Source organism: Hoplias malabaricus, chromosome X2 (genome assembly GCF_029633855.1).
Source record: "Hoplias malabaricus isolate fHopMal1 chromosome X2, fHopMal1.hap1, whole genome shotgun sequence".
Taxonomy (NCBI): Eukaryota; Metazoa; Chordata; class Actinopteri; order Characiformes; family Erythrinidae; genus Hoplias; species Hoplias malabaricus.
The window spans coordinates 50,679,013-50,696,512 of record NC_089819.1 but is presented as its reverse complement, the minus strand read 5'-3'; the positions used below and the strand labels follow the sequence as shown (position 1 = coordinate 50,696,512).

General features: G+C 44.4%; 1 protein-coding gene across 1 annotated transcript in view; it reads right to left on the bottom strand.

Annotated features, from left to right (window-relative positions):
• Positions 1–17,500, bottom strand: part of b4galnt4b (beta-1,4-N-acetyl-galactosaminyl transferase 4b) — a 131,128-nt gene that overhangs the window by 30,112 nt on the left and 83,516 nt on the right. The gene's annotated exons all lie outside the window — the stretch shown is intronic.

The following is a 17,500-nucleotide window of genomic DNA, read 5'->3' as shown; positions in this document are numbered from 1 at the left end:
AAAGAGAGAGAGAGAAAGAACAGGGAAAACACATGTCAGTGCAGAAGAGAAGTAAAAGGAGTGGGTTGGGTGGGACGGTGGATGGGGGAGGGGGTCAGAAAAGAGAGGAGAAAGAGGACAGCGCTGAAGGTTCTTCGGCTCCATATGAGAACACATGCTGGGTTAAGTACTCTGTCAGGAACAATGTCTCCAGGGAGCCAGGACACAGAGAACAGCAGCACAACCATCTGCTCCACACCCTGCTCCCTCCCCGGGACACAAACAAGGGACCCAGCCAGGACCTGGGCCCGCCTCTCTCGGCACAAACACATGGAGCGACACTCCAGGGACAACCAGCCAAACACAGGAAAGTCTGACCATAGAGGTGCACTTTGTATTGTTGCTCTGCATACTTTTTAACCCCCTTTAACCCTGTACTTCAATGGTCTGGACCTCTACAAGACTACTACAGGGCAGGTGTGATTTGGGTGGTGGATCAATCTCAGCGCTGCAGTGACACTGACATGGTGGTGCAGTGTTAATGTGTGTTGTGTTGGTACAAGTGGATCAGACACAGCAGGGTTGCTGGAGTTTTTAAACAGTGTCCACTCACTGTCCACTCTGATTGGTTGGTGGACCATTCTCCATCCATCAGTGACACTGCAGGGTTTACAAACTCCAGGGGCACCGCTGTGTCTGATCCACTCATATCAGCACAACATACACTAACCCAGCACCACGATGTCAGTGTCACTGCAGCACTCAGAATGATCCACCACCCAAATCACACCTGCTCTGGCGTGGTCCTGTGATGGTCATGAGCATTGAAAAACAATGAGAAATAGGCAAACAGGACCACAGATATACAACAGTCTGTAATTGCAGAACTACAAAGTGTTCCTATGTGATTGAGAAGGGTCTGGACATTTTGTCTGCATGCATTTTTAATTTAAATATAGAAAAGAGTTCACATTTTCAGAATTGTGGTTTAATAAATTGAACCATTTGAACTTGTTTATGCACTGAATAGAAGAACACTAACGTGGTGTTTAGTCTGTTTCTCTTTGTGCAGGTTCCTGGGTTGCCAGTTTTCTTTTAGGGTGGATGCTGGTGGGCTGAGCAGGGGTTATACCTAAACTGTACTGGGTGTACATTTTCTGTCTGTATTTAGCCTTGTTATTATTAATGTTACTAATAACTTCTGCATTTTATTCATCCATCCATCCATCCATTATCTGTAACCCTTATCCAGTTCAGGGTCGCGGTGGGTCCAGGGCCTACCTGGAATCATTGGACGGAAGGCAGGAATACACCCTGGAGGGGGCGCCAGTCCTTCACAGGGCAACACAGACACACACACACATTCACTCACACACTCACACCTACAGACACTTTTGAGTCGCAAATCTACCTACCAACGTGTGTTTTTGGACTGTGGGAGGAAACCGGAGGAAACCGACACAGACACAGGGAGAACACACCACAATCCTCACAGACAGTCCCCTGGAGGAAACCCACGCAGACACAGGGAGAACACACCACACTCCTCACAGACAGTCACTCAGAGGAAACCCACGCGGACACAGGGAGAACACACCACACTCCTCACAGACAGTCACCCAGAGGAAACCCACGCAGACACAGGGAGAACACACCACACTCCTCACAGACAGTCACCCGGAGGAAACCCACACAGACACAGGGAGAACACACCACACTCCTCAGACAGTCACCCGGAGGAAACCCACGCAGACACAGAGAGAACACACCACACTCCTCACAGAGAGTCACCCAGAGGAAACCCACGCAGACACAGGGAGAACACACCACACTCCTCACAGACAGTCACCCGGAGGAACCCTACGCAGACACAGGGAGAACACATCACACTCCTCACAGACAGTCACCCGGAGAAAACCCACGCAGACACAGGGAGAACACACCACACTCCTCACAGACAGTCACCCGGAGGAACCCTACGCAGACACAGGGAGAACACATCACACTCCTCACAGACAGTCACCCGGAGAAAACCCACGCAGACACAGGGAGAACACACCACACTCCTCACAGACAGTCACCCGGAGAAAACCCACGCAGACACAGGGAGAACACACCACACTCCTCACAGACAGTCACCCGGAGGAAACCCACGCAGACACAGGGAGAACACACCACACTCCTCACAGACAGTCACCCGGAGGAAACCCACACAGACACAGGGAGAACACACCACACTCCTCAGACAGTCACCCGGAGGAAACCCACGCAGACACAGAGAGAACACACCACACTCCTCACAGAGAGTCACCCAGAGGAAACCCACGCAGACACAGGGAGAACACACCACACTCCTCACAGACAGTCACTTGGAGCTGTGTGACTGCGACACCTACCTGCTGCACCACCGTGCCGCTATTTCATTAATATTTTACTTGTACTGGGTATTTTTTTGGAAATCCATGTCTGTCTGTCATTCTTTCATTTCACTGAAAGGCTTGTGTGGGGAAACTTGCCTTAATAGTCAAACAATTCCTTGGGTGAGACTCCTAAGGTGGCAGAGTCATCTTTTTTTTCTGAACTGTGTTATAAATTTAATTGATAGCCCTCAGTGGCCACACTATGGCCATCATGTTCAGCACCAGAAATCTATAAAGTTGAAACTGCCTAAAGATCTCTCTTGACTTGTTAAGCAGAAACAGCCAAACAGAACCATTCAGGACCGTTCCGCTGTGCCACTTCTGTCACTGTGGCAGAGTGTGCATGTGCACGTGGTGTCACAGGCAGAGTGCATCTGGCAGGGAGGGCATGTCTGCAGCCAGATTGATGCGGTTAGTGGAGCTGAGAGAATGAACAATGACTGTAGAAATCTGGAAGTCATTTTAATGTTTTGGCTGATTAGCATATGTTTGCAATAGATCTTTTCATTTTCATCAATTTCTACAAAAGTGTAGGAGCCCCGTGGAGAGAAGTGGATGAGTAGAGGAAGGAGGGGGAGAACAGAAAGAAGAAATGAGAGAGAGAGAGATGTGTGACAGATGGCAGGGGTTTGATGGAGCGTCTGAGTGTGAGTGTGCGCTTGTGTGAGTAATTCTTTATGTCGGACAGACAGATAAGATACATGTGGCACATCCTTCATGCAGCCAATAAACCTCACCAGGGTTTGATATGAACGTCCATCTGAGAGGAATACAGAGAGAACTGGAGGGGGGGCTTTAAACCTCTCAAGCTGATACTTGACATTGAGCATACCGACCTTAGACTCATGTGCATCTGCTCTAGTCTGAAATCTTTCGCTCTCCCATTAACTACCACTCCATCAGTCACATACGGGGATAACTCCCTGGGAGGGTGATGCAAGCACACACATCCTCTGGGACATGAGACTTTTCAAAATGCTGCTGCTGGACAGCTCAACAGACTTAAAAGAGAACACTGACCCCGGGCATCAGTGCTCTCAAGAGATTTTAACCAGTCATTTTACTTTATTAAACTCCACAGTGATTTCATAGTGATCATGAAGTCCAAGACAGCTGCCAGTCCCTTTTAACACTGACAAATGATTTGTCTCTAGTCATGAGATTTCATCTTGACCATGTTGTAGTTAATTCATTTTTTCATTCATTCATTATCTGTAACCCTTATCCAGTTCAGGGTCGCGGTAGGTTCAGAGCCTACCTGGAATCATTGGGCGCAAGGCGGGAATACACCCTGGAGGAGGCGCCAGTCCTTCACAAGGCAACAGAGACACACACACACACACACACACACACATTCACACCTATGGTGTGAGTCCCCAATCCACCTACCAACGTGTGTTTTTGGACTGCGGGAGGAAACCCACACAGACACAGGGAAAACACACCAACTCCTCACAGACAGTCACCTGGAGGAAACCCATGCAGACACAGTGAGAACACACCACACTCCTCACAGACAGTCACCCGTAGGAAACCCACGCAGACACAGGGAGAACACACCACACTCCTCACAGACAGTCACCTGAAGGAAACCCACGCAGACACAGGGAGAACACACCACACTCCTCACAGACAGTCATTCGGAGCGGAAATCAAACCTGTGTGACTGCGACACTACCTGCTGCGCCACCGTGCCGCCTGTTGTAGCTAATGTCATTACAAAACTGTCAAATTGATACTGATACATCTATAGACTTCTCTGCAACCCTTTAAACTTTATTCAACAATAAAAACAAGGAATTTATTAGTCCTGCATCAGCCAAAAAAACCCAAAAACCCCCTCGCTCCCTCCTTTGCTTTTGATGCCGCAGTGATGTTTGCTGGTGCAGATCTTTTGATGAGAGCAGGCAACAACCATCCACATTGCAATGCAGAGTACAGCGAGAGAATGAGAGGGTGTGTGAAAGAATGAATGTCAGATGAAAAGACATCCCCGAGCACCATGAAAGAAGATAAGGTTGAAGATACTCACAAAGAATCTCGGGAGACATTACCTAAACGCCCTAACCTTAACTTTAAAGGGGGTGTCTATGTTTGTGGGGAACTGCAGTTCTCTTTGGTTTGTTTACGTTCAGAAGCTCCATTTTATGGAGGAACCATATTGAGACATGTTGTTTGTACGTAGCTGAAGTTTAACTTCTCTGTAAGTTTTTTTTATCATTTTCTCTCTGTATTTACTAATCCAGAATGTAGAGTGGGTACCTACCTAAATAAACGGAAACACTTTGTCAATAATACCCAGATTTTCATGATTTTCATTGATTACAACAGTAATTGTCACCTTTAACCCAAACTTAAAACACGTTTCACCTTAAAATGTAATAAAAGGTGTGTCCCCAGAATGTAATATATTCCTGGTACACACACACACATATATATATATACCTGAGGAATGGGATGCAGGATATTTTGTTTACATATACATATACGGCAGCAGGTAGTGTCGCAGTCACACAGCTCCAGGGACCCGGAGGTTGTGGGTTTGATTCCCGCTCCGGGTGACTGTCTGTGAGGAGTGTGGTGTGTTCTCCCTGTGTCTGCGTGGGTTTCCTCCGGGTGACTGTCTGTGAGGAGTGTGGTGTGTTCTCCCTGTGTCTGCGTGGGTTTCCTCCGGGTGACTGTCTTTGAGGAGTGTGGTGTGTTCTCCCTGTGTCTGCGTGGGTTTCCTCTGAGTGACTGTCTGTGAGGAGTGTGGTGTGTTCTCCCTGTGTCTACGTGGGTTTCCTCCGGGTGACTGTCTGTGAGGAGTGTGGTGTGTTCTCCTTGTGTCTGTGTGGGTTTCCTCCGGGTGCTCCGGTTTCCTCTCACAGTCCAAAAACATATGTTGGTAGGTGGATTGGCGATTCGAAAGTGTCCGTAGGTGTGAGTGTGTGTTTGTGTTGCCCTGTGAAGGACTGGCGCCCCCTCCAGGGTGTATTCCCGCCTTGCGACCAATGATTCCAGGTAGGCTCTGGACCCACCACGACCCTGAACTGGATAAGAGCTTACAGATAATGAATGAATGAATGATTATTCGGCAGACTATTAAAATCTATCCATAGCTTGTAGCTGACATCACAGTACAGAGTAACTGCCGTATTGGGCACCTACTCATTACATAAACACACAACTCAAATAAAAACTGTGATATTTTAAGTGTTTTATTGTTTCTGTGAACACTTTTAGTATATTTACTTATATATAAGTATGACTCCCTGACCCATTTATCTGGATCACGTTTGTAAACAGAGCTCTGTTCATCTGCATCAGTCAGTTGCTGGGATCGGGCCACGTCCAAAAATAGTTCCATACTCCCTACATAGTGTCCATCACCATGCAGCAGATGATAAATCTAATGGCACAGACAGTAATTAGAGGCTAATTCGACAGGGAAGTAGAAACCTTATACCTGATTAAAAATACGTGAGTTATACACTGTAAAAAGTGGGACTGGGTAAATTAATATTTAGTTAAAAACTAATAGTAACTTGCACTTAATAAAAAGACTTCATGTAGTTTGAAATAAATTTGAGCTAAATTCAACAAATTTGAACAAAGTATTAATTGCAATTTACTCAGTTTTGGCTGAATAAAATTAGCTGGGATGTGTTGAATAGAATTTATTCATATTTTATGAGTAACACCAAAGATCCAGAAAATGTAATATATTTTACTCATTGGGAGGTCTTTAATTTTAATCATCATACACTTCCGCCCAACGCGTTCTGAAACTCGTGGACACCAGCATTGTTGGGTTCTGAACGTCCCCGGACTTCCCAAAGTGAACAGCTTTTAAATTATTAACAGCAAAAGAACAATTTTTATCTAAATCTGTGTATTTTGTTTGAGGCGCTCTTAAATGTGGGGACACGCAGTTCTAAGCTCCGCATTTTTTAAGGTGGATCGGTGTGTTTGAGGGGGGGGAAACGACAGTTGTTTGTATGTGGATGAAGTTTAACTTGTGTGTAAGTCTTTAATTCACTGATTGATTTACCAGAGACACTCATTTGTAACTCGAGGTGTTTAGTTTGTAGCACTGTCGCTAATGCAGTTAGCCGTCTCCGGAGTTTGGAGGCATTTCCACCTTAAGAGATCCGAAACCGCAAAACCATGGAGCAGGACTAGAGTAATCCTCGTTTCTGTTCGTGGTTTTCAACGTTTGGAGTTCTTTTCTCTGTCTAATACAACACCAGACGCCTCTGCTATGAGCAGGGAGAGAGAGACCGAGCAGGTAACTGAGGCGGTTTATTTATAAACACTGGTGCTTCGTAAAGACCGGTTTCGAGCACAGACTGGAGAGTTAGCTGATGGTGAGGAACAACGTTTGATTTAAAAACAAAGTGTTTTTGTGATTACAATCCTGAATTACGGTTTTAAGAAGCTGATGTTGTGCTTTCTGTAGTTTGCATGTCCTTTCATGTGTCTGTTGACGGTGTAATGAAGCCAAGTCTCAAAACATTGTTGAGATTTAAGTGCACCAACAAGCTTTGACCTTGCATCACATTCCCAAATATATTCTGCCTGTGATCCTTGATGTAGTTGTATCAATTTTCAATTTTTGTGTGAATAAATGTTTCAAGAGTTGAATAAATGTTTACCTGGTATCATTTTTATGCACATTGACCTGTCGACTCGAACATGGCACAAAAAGGACAAATTAAGTAGAGTTAACATAAAAAAAGTATGGCAACAAAGTGACACGTGATATTATTGAATAGATGTAAAGTTACTATAATTAGTAAATAGAAACAAGCTTTCTCCAGAAACCTAGTACAGGCTACTCAATTTTTGCCAGATATTTAGTAAATGTAAATCAATACTTGCAAGATATTTAGTAAATATTAATTAAGTTTTCTCAGATAAAAAGTCCTTTCCTTGTGAAATTAAGTTGTATTTACTCAATATTTTTGAGCTATATTAACTCATATTTAGGCATGTTATTACTAAATACAACACATTTTAACTGTGCATTTTATTAACATTTACATAATCTTCTTGCTTAAATTTAGTTAATTTATTCAATGAATGTTAAAAGTTAGAAAGTTAGAATCTACTCATTAATATTAAGTGTCACTTTGTTGCCATAATTTTTTTAAGTAACTAATGGGTCACATTTTTTACAGTGTATGACAGACACTGTGCCCTTCAAAGTGTGTAGGGAGACATTTGAGATTCCCCTCAGTTTCACTGTGGCTTGGAAACAGAAGAGCAGAGAAACTCATTTGAGACTGACATGCTAACAGCTTTCTATTAGCTTCTACGACAAAATGCTAATGTGGCTAACAGATTTTAACAGCTCGTTATGCACCACTGTGTAATCATTCATGCCCCTGAGCCAATGAGGCAGTTGGCATCAGGGGCATAAAGTGTTACAGGATGTAGTAAAGTCTGTGGCTGTTCTCACTGTGAGTGTTTACGCAATGTAGTATAACGTAGACCTTTCTGATTGATTGGAGGTGCGTGATGTAAGTATGAACACAACAAAAAACATACATGTGTGGCTTAGAGAAAACAAAAATAACATCCCCTGATAGTAAAACTCCTACGAGACAGTGTACCTACTTCTGTGAGATAGGGAGATGTCTCTTTTCTGTCTGGAGGCTGTTGCCAGGGCAGAACAAAGAGGGGAAGCAGAAAGAACCGGCCGATCAGGCTTAGATTATACAATGAGAGAGAGAGAGAGAGAGAGAGAGTGTACAGATGGAGAGATGGAGAATGATAGCAGTGTTAAATCGGAAGTGGAGCGAGCGAGGGAGAGACAGAGTGAGGTACAATGGGCTTTTAATTGGCTGACTAATTGCCTGGCTCCATCTGAAAGACTTGCTCTCAATAACTGAGGCGGAGTGAGTGATGAAAGTGGAGAGATAAAGTGGACACAGCATTGAGTGGTCTGCGTGACTGGCTGTAAAAGCACAGATGCTGTCTCGTCTGGCTTTGTGTGAAAGTAAGAGCATTGCCCGGGGAGCAAAAACCTCATATGAGTTATGCTTCAAAAAGGTGCTAAGGATTTTTAGCTACTACAGCAATTACAGTAATTAGCCCCGACGCTGACACTGTGGCTAAGGGCTAATTGCCCGCTTCTAAGTTAACCTTATTTAGACCAAGAACGTTATCGAAATCCAGTCTAATCCAGAGTCAACTCCCTCTCCACCAACCCATCACTGACTTTCTAATCCTGTGTGATGTGTGCTGTCTTTATTAACTCATCTGACGACTGGGCCCCAGAGCCTGACTTAAAAAGAACGCCACTAACTGCATACATCTTTCATTCCAAAGAACACAGCAGCTCAATGTACGCAAGAGTCCTAACTCAGAGTACAGCCTGGAAGCTTTTAAATTCATATTTACTTTAGCATTCTGCTGTTTGCTTTGGCCACATGCTCATTCCGTGAAGTTAATGAGTGAGTAATTTATGAACAGATTACTGGATTACAAACAGACAAAACAAACATTAAAAGAAGCCCCATTTAAATCATCAGAGCTCTTTGTAAACCTATGGTCCAAAGCACATCGACAGTAGTTAACTCATTCAGTTCTATCTGAAGGCCAGGGCTGACTGCACGTCCAACCATAAACGCCACACAGACTGTTTTTAATGCAGTGAAAGGAAAAACGGCAGCACTCCAGAAGCTCTGATTGCACATGCTGATGCAGTTTACTACGGCCAATGAGGCCATGTCCAACGCACAGTGAGTGAAAAGAAGCCATGGCTAAGCCTGCTTTCACATCGGCAGTGACATGATGTGACAAAGCAGTCATTTTCAAAGAATGAATTTGGGTGATTGTGACAACATATAGTGGGTGGATTCAGCAACACAATACATTTGAGCAGAGTTTAAACGTGTGCAAATTAGGAGCAAAGCAGTGTGGGAATAACCAATGTGAAGTGAGACTGGTGTCGCAGTCAAACAGCTCCAGGGGCCTGGAGGTTGTGGGTTCGATTCCCGCTCCGGGTGACTGTCTGTGAGGAGTGTGGTGTGTTCTCTCTGTGTCCGCGTGGGTTTCCTCCGGGTGACTGTCTGTGAGGAGTGTGGTGTGTTCTCTCTGTGTCCGCGTGGGTTTCCTCCGGATGAATGTCTGTGAGGAGTGTGGTGTGTTCTCCCTGTGTCTGCGTGGGTTTCCTCCGGGTGACTGTCTGTGAGGAGTGTGGTGTGTTCTCCCTGTGTCTGCGTGGGTTTCCTCCGGGTGACTGTCTGTGAGGAGTGTGGTGTGTTCTCTCTGTGTCCGCGTGGGTTTCCTCCGGATGAATGTCTGTGAGGAGTGTGGTGTGTTCTCCCTGTGTCTGCGTGGGTTTCCTCCGGGTGACTGTCTGTGAGGAGTGTGGTGTGTTCTCCCTGTGTCTGCGTGGGTTTCCTCCGGGTGACTGTCTGTGAGGAGTGTGGTGTGTTCTCTCTGTGTCCGCGTGGGTTTCCTCCGGATGAATGTCTGTGAGGAGTGTGGTGTGTTCTCCCTGTGTCTGCGTGGGTTTCCTCCGGGTGACTGTCTGTGAGGAGTGTGGTGTGTTCTCCCTGTGTCTGCGTGGGTTTCCTCCGGGTGCTCCGGTTTCCTCCCACAGTCCAAAAACACACGTTGGTAGGTGGATTGGTGACTCAAAAGCGTCCGTAGGTGTGAATGAATGTGTGTGACTGGCGCCCCCTCCAGGGTGTGTTCCCACCTTGCGCCCAATGATTCCAGGTAGGCTCTGGACACACTGCGACCCTGAATGGATAAGCGGTTACAGATAATGAATGAATGAATGAAAGTGAGACTGGAAGGGCTACTTTGCCAATGTCATTCCTAGATATTTGTAGCTAAATGGTGACCTGCTCATGGATTTAATTGGTTAAAAAACAAGCAGATTCCCTCCAGGATTTTAATTTTCAGCAGGTACATGTCAGATTTGTGTTTAAAAAAAGGCAGGAAGGCATATGATTTGTGTTTGGATGGATTCTGTATGCTCTCTGTAGCAACTATAGCCAGGAAAGTATGGCTTCATCAGTGAATGAAATGAAAGGTTGCCTTGAGCTTAGAAATGCCAAAAGAGCATTTGTTGCAGAAGTGACCAGAACAGCAAAAAAAAAAAAAATGAGAGAAAAAAAAAATCACTGCTGGTGTGAACCAGCGATTAACAGTAAAAAAAAAATGCTAAGATTCCAGAAACACACCACGGCTAAAAACACAAACAAAATGTTGCACAAACCAGGTTTTGTTTCCACTGTGTTATTATAATTGTTATTATGTCGGAACGAGGGCGGCACAGTGGCGCAGCTGGTAGTGTCGCAGTCACATAGCTCCAGGGACCTGGAGGTTGTGGGTTCGATTCCCGCTCCAGGTGACTGTCTGTGAGGAGTGTGGTGTGTTCTCTGTGTCTGCATGGGTTTCCTCCGGGTGAATCTCTGTGAGGAGTGTGGTGTGTTCTCCCTGTGTCTGCATGGGTTTCCTCCGGGTGACTGTCTGTGAGGAGCGTGGTGTGTTCTCTCTGTGTCTGCGTGGGTTTCCTCCGGGTGAATCTCTGTGAGGAGTGTGGTGTGTTCTCCCTGTGTCTGTGTGGGTTTCCTCCGGGTGACTGGTTTCCTCCCACAGTCCAAAAACACACGTTGGTAGGTGGATTGGCGGCTCAAAAAAGTGTTCGTAGGTGTGTGTGTGTCTGTGTTGCCCTGTGAAGGACTGGCGCCCCCTCCAGGGTGTATTCCTGCTTTGCGCCCAATGATTCCAGGTAGGCTCTGGACCCACTGCGACCCTGAACTGGATAAGCGCTTAAATATAATGAATGAATGATTATGTCGGAACGGCAGAATTCATAAATATTGTCTAGAGCAGAGATATTAAATTCTCCATGCTCCAGTGGCCCCTTTGCCATGTTTTTAACTTGCATCCCTATCCCCACCACACACACACACACACACACAAACACATTAAAAAATTCACTTAAACTACAACAAATTTGTTGATATGCACACTAGCGTATGTTTGAAAACCCATATCCAGGGCTTTTATTTTGTAATATTAAGAGGTCAAAAAAATAATATAAAATAAAAGCAGGACATGATGATAAGAGCTTCTCCTCTTCTCTGCTCATATGAAAAGAACACACTCTCCTGCTCTGGGGGGCTTTTCTCTCCTCATCCAGGGGTCCATAAGAAAACCTAAAATACATGGTGCAACATTTCTAACCAGACACTAATGTTGACCATTTATTATAAAAAAAACTACATTAAGAAAAAGTCAGAGTATGAAAATAAAGCAACAGTTGTTGCTTAAAACCACATTCTGAAAGGCTTTTAAAGTGTTTGCTCTGTATCTCTGTAAAAGAGAGAGTTTTCAGGACCATTAAAATCACTGTCATCACATAATCAGATAAACAGCGAGGGAAGTCCCTTTAAAATCGGTTTCATCTTAAATTCGCTGACACACACTACACAGATATTTACAGAAATATCAGGCGAGGCTGACCCTAGCTGACCCCAAAGATCTGTTGTGGCCCCCCAAGTGCCAGACGCCACAGAAACACGGACTGAAGCAGAGATGTTTCTTCCCACTCACTCTCCCTCAGTGGGGACAGCAAGCCAGAGGCATGATGGGAACTATTGATCTCCAGCACTGACACTCATTTGCTTTTGCCTGTTCACTTCCAAACCTCAATTATTCAATACTTCAGATATTTAATCACAGAGTCAAAGAAAGCTCTGTTTGAAGAACAAAATTACATTAACTTCCACTACAGACAGTTTCAGATTAAACGCAAGTGGATATCGCAGGAAGAGACAGATCCCAGTGGGAATAGTGAGAAAGCAGAAGGATAGTATTAAATATTCAGATCCAGTTTCACAAACACAGAGCAGACCACAACAAACTGCCACTTTTCAAAAGAATATATCCTCGCCGTCCACAAACATCTGTCTCCAGTTTTGTCATTTCTTTTAGTTCACTACATCATTGGAACACAGCAGCTGTCCTTCACACTTTCACATGAGGAATGGACCAATAGAAATGCTCTAAAATTACAGGTGCGTCTCAGTAAATTAGAATGTCATCAAAAAGATGATTTAATTCAGTAATTCAGTTCAAAAAGTGAAACTCATGTATAGATTCATTACAAACAGAGTGATCTATTTCAAGTGTTTATTTTACTGTTGACTACGGCTTTGATGACTAACGTTTACAACTGAATTACTGAAATACATTAACTTTTTGATGATTTTCTAATTTATTGAGATGCACCTGTTCATGGAAAAAAATCTTTTTACATTTACTCAGAGGAGTGTGGTGTGTTCTCCCTGTGTCTGCGTGGGTTTCCTCCGGGTGACTGTCTGTGAGGAGTGTGGTGTGTTCTCCCTGTGTCTACGTGGGTTTCCTCTGGGTGCTCTGGTTTTCTCCCACAGTTTAAAAACACAAGTTGGTAGGTGGATTGATGACTCAAAAGTGTCCGTAGGTGTGTGTGTGAGTGAATGTGAGTGTGTGTGTGTTGCCCTGTGAAGGACTGGCGCCCCCTCCAGGGTGTATTCCCGCCTTGCGCCCAATGATTCGAGGTAGGCTCTGGACCCACCGCGACCCTGAACTGGATAAGTGGTTACAGATAATGAATGAATGAATGAATGTTTTTCATTGGACAGTGAATATATATTACATTGTCTTATACGAGTGTCCTTACACAAATTACACTGTACTATGTACTAATATATCTATATCTATACACACTATATATTTCTCTCATCTGTGCAGCTTGTGGATTCTTCTTACACTGGAAGCCCTCAAAAAGAACTGGTGTGGTCCACCTCACTGTTGCTATGCTCTACATGGGTGAGCTTGTGAGTGACTGGAAGAGTTGCCCTGCGATGGTCTGGAAACCACCACAATCCTGATCAGGATGAAGTGGTTACAGGTGAATGATGAATGATTGAAAATTAAAGCTGTGGTGACTAGAAGCTTTGATTTATTTTGGGAGCCAGTCCCAGGTGAAAGAAGGATGGTAAATGAACTTTTTTGAGTACCACTGAACACTGAATATGTTATGGTTCACAGTTGGTGTGCTCTGTTTATCACCGTCTCCTAAAGGTGTTTTGACAAAGAACAAGCGACATTTTCCTATCGTCTATGAATCTGACATTTCTGTAGGTTTACCTTTCTTTTTATACTCACTCTGTTCTATGTAACCTTTGCTCTTCTTACAATAAACGTCTACTGAGAATGTGTCATCTTCTCCACACACACACACACACACACACACACACACACACACACACACAATCTCTCTCTCTCTCTCTCTCTCTCTCTCTCTCACACACACACACATACACGTTCACTCTCTTACACACACACACACACACACACAAACTCTCTCTCTCTCTCTCTCTCTCTCTCTCTCTCTCTCACACACACACACACACACACACACAAACTCTCTCTCTCTCTCTCTCTCTCTCTCTCTCTCTCTCACACACACACACACACACACATACATTCACTCTCTTACACACACACACACAATCTCTCTCTCTCTCACACACATACACGTTCACTCTCTTACACACACACACACACACACACAAACTCTCTCTCTCTCTCTCTCTCTCTCTCACACACACACACACACACACACATACATTCACTCTCTTACACACACACACACAATCTCTCTCTCTCTCTCTCTCTCTCTCTCACACATACACGTTCACTCTCTTACACACACACACACACACACACAAACTCTCTCTCTCTCTCTCACACACACACACACACACACACATACGTTCACTCTCTTACACACACACACACACACACACAAACTCTCTCTCTCTCTCACACACAAACACACACACACATACGTTCACTCTCTTACACACACACACACACAATCTCTCTCTCTCTCTCTCTCACACACACACACACACACACATTCACTCTCTTACACACACACTCTCTCTCTCTCTCTCTCTCTCTCTCTCTCACACACACACACACTCACTCTTACACACACACACACTCACTCTCTTACACAAACACACACACACAAACATTCACTCTCACACACACACACACACACACTCATTCACTTTCACACACACATTCACTCTCACACACACAATCACTCTCTTACACACATACACACACACACACATTCACTCTCATGCTTCTCTCTCTCTCTCTCTCTCTCACGCACACACACACGTCTCTCTTCTGGAAGCAGCTTCACTCTGCAAACTTTCGGCTGCGGTTCATTAGCGCACGACCTTGCCCAGCAACACGCCACAATCCAGACAAGAAAATTCCGCCTGTCACATCACACCTCTCCGATCAGAGTAAAGACCCAGCCATTAGCTTAGAACACACACACACACACACACACACACACACACACACACACACACACAGACACACTGCTGGGCCTACTTTCTGTCATCAGGCTAACAAGCTCTGATAGAGAAGCGTAACAAACCACATAGCACTTCAGAGAGAAAGAAGATAAATGAGAGGGAGAGAGAGAGAGAGAGAGAGAGAAGATAGGAACAAGAGAGTGAATGTGTGAGAGAGTGAATGAATGACAGAGTGAATGAGTGAGAATGAAAGAGAGAGGGAGAGAGAGTGAATAAATGAGAGAGAGAGTGAATGAGTGAGAGTGAAAGAGAGAAGGAGAGAGAGTGAATGAGTGAGAATGAAAGAGAGAAGGAGAGAGAGTGAATAAATGAGAGAGAGAGTGAATGAGTGAGAGTGAAAGAGAGAAGGAGAGAGAGGGAATAAATGAGAGAGAGAGTGAATGAGTGAGAATGAAAGAGAGAGGGAGAGAGAGTGAATGAGTGAGAATGAAAGAGAGAAGGAGAGAGAGGGAATAAATGAGAGAGAGAGTGAATGAGTGAGAGTGAAAGAGAGAAGGAGAGAGAGGGAATAAATGAGAGAGAGAGTGAATGAGTGAGTGAAAGAGAGAAGGAGAGAGAGGGAATAAATGAGAGAGAGAGTGAATGAGTGAGTGAAAGAGAGAAGGAGAGAGAGGGAATAAATGAGAGAGAGAGTGAATGAGTGAGAGTGAAAGAGAGAAGGAGAGAGAGGGAATAAATGAGAGAGAGAGTGAATGAGTGAGTGAAAGAGAGAAGGAGAGAGAGGGAATAAATGAGAGAGAGAGTGAATGAGTGAGTGAAAGAGAGAAGGAGAGAGAGGGAATAAATGAGAGAGAGAGTGAATGAGTGAGAGTGAAAGAGAGAAGGAGAGAGAGTGAATAAATGAGAGAGTGAATGAGTGAGAGTGAAAGAGAGAGGGAGAGAGAGTGAATAAATGAGAGAGTGAATGAGTGAGAGTGAAAGAGAGAGTGAGAGAGAGTGAAAGAATGAGAGACTGAATGAATGAGTGAGAGAATGAAAGAAAGGGAGAGAGAATGAGTGAGTGAGAAAGAGAGAGAGGGACAGAGAGAGAGTGTGTATGTGTAATGCTGTGTTTGAGTAACGTTATTGTCTCCTGTCGTTCTTAACCTAAGAAGCTTATTTTACTACAGACTCAACTCTCGCGCTGTCAGCATTTAACTGTGCAGCAAACTCCCCGACCATGACCAAGAGAACACTAAAATAAAACAGCAGCGACACAGCCTTCTTTTAAAATCATTTTAACTCAAGATAAAGTTGTGCTTTTGGATGTAGAATGTTCAAACGTACTGCAGGTGTTTTAAAGCAGATTATTCCTTTGGCGTGGGTTCATTGGTAAAGCACTATTTAAAACTATTGCCACATAACCATTTGACCATGGAAATATTAGGATGCACATTAAACTATGTCTTCTGTGACTATGTAAAATACAGAGTCGATATTCATGATTATACCAGAGCTATACAACTATTTGTGTTGTTTTCAGTTGTTTCCGTGTGGTCAATGGCTGCTGGACAGTGCATTTTAAATCATTTATTTCTGAGTGCTTTGAATGAACAAGAGCACCCCCTTGTGGAGTAGTCCCCTACGATGAACGAGTATGTGAGATACAGTGCCCCTGAGTGAGTGAGTGACTGGGGGCTTAAATGAGTGTGTATGTGAGTGTGTGAATATGTATTTGACTGTGTGTGTGTGAATGATTGTGCGACAAAGAAAATGAGTGAATGCTGTTATATTTTCCCATATATCTCCCTCCTTTAAAGCTAACACCTCAGCTGATTGCACCATTAAGGTAGCGCTGCTATAGCTTTATATACTTCAATAAATGTCTTAAAATGACTCCTTTAAAGTGGCAGAAAACGATCCAGAAAGTTCAGTGCTATTGCTTCTGAACCCGTGCCAGGGGATTGTCAGTGCTCCATCAGAGTAAACGAGGGACCATTGTGTGTCTGTCCCGGAGGATCGGCACTAACAACGTTCGCCATTTAACGGCACTCAGACATTCAGGAGCGTTGGCGCTCTGGCTGACTTTGCTGATGAATTATTCAGCAGCTCACGCTACTCACACCAAAGCTCCACTTCCACGACAATCAACGTCGCCTCCAGAAGGGCGACAAGAGCAATTAAAATGTACGCCGTGACACCCGGCTCTGACGAATGACATTTTAATACGTCTCCTGTGATTTATTTCACACAGTAATGGCAGGAACCTGCCTGGGCCGCCCGTCTGGAGTCTAACGGACGATTGTTTTCACCGGGCAGTCAAGCTGTGTGTGTAGTGAGGTGTATGAGAGTAAAACACAAGAGGAGTTAAACAAAAAGAAACACAAGAAATGGGCTCAAATACGGTCAGTTAAAGGTGCCTCCGGGCGTGCTGGTGTGATGGTATATTATCATCGTGATACCCTTTACTGAGACTTCCCTGGATATTGGCAGTCATTTTTAATTGATCAGTTAGTAAGTCAGTACTCCTATAAAAGGAAACACTATGGCCTTTATATCAATGAGAACGGTTAAACTATGAAGATCGAAACCGTTCTGTATGAGGGTAAAGGACTTGTAACGATAATGTCTATGTGAACTTCACAACAAGACCCGTGTCTGTGAGGAGTGTGGTGTGTTCTCACTGTGTCTGCGTGGGTTTCCTCCGGGTGACTGTCTGTGAGGAGTGTGGTGTGTTCTCCCTGTGTCTGCGTGGGTTTCCTCCGGGTTGACTGTCTGTGAGGAGTGTGG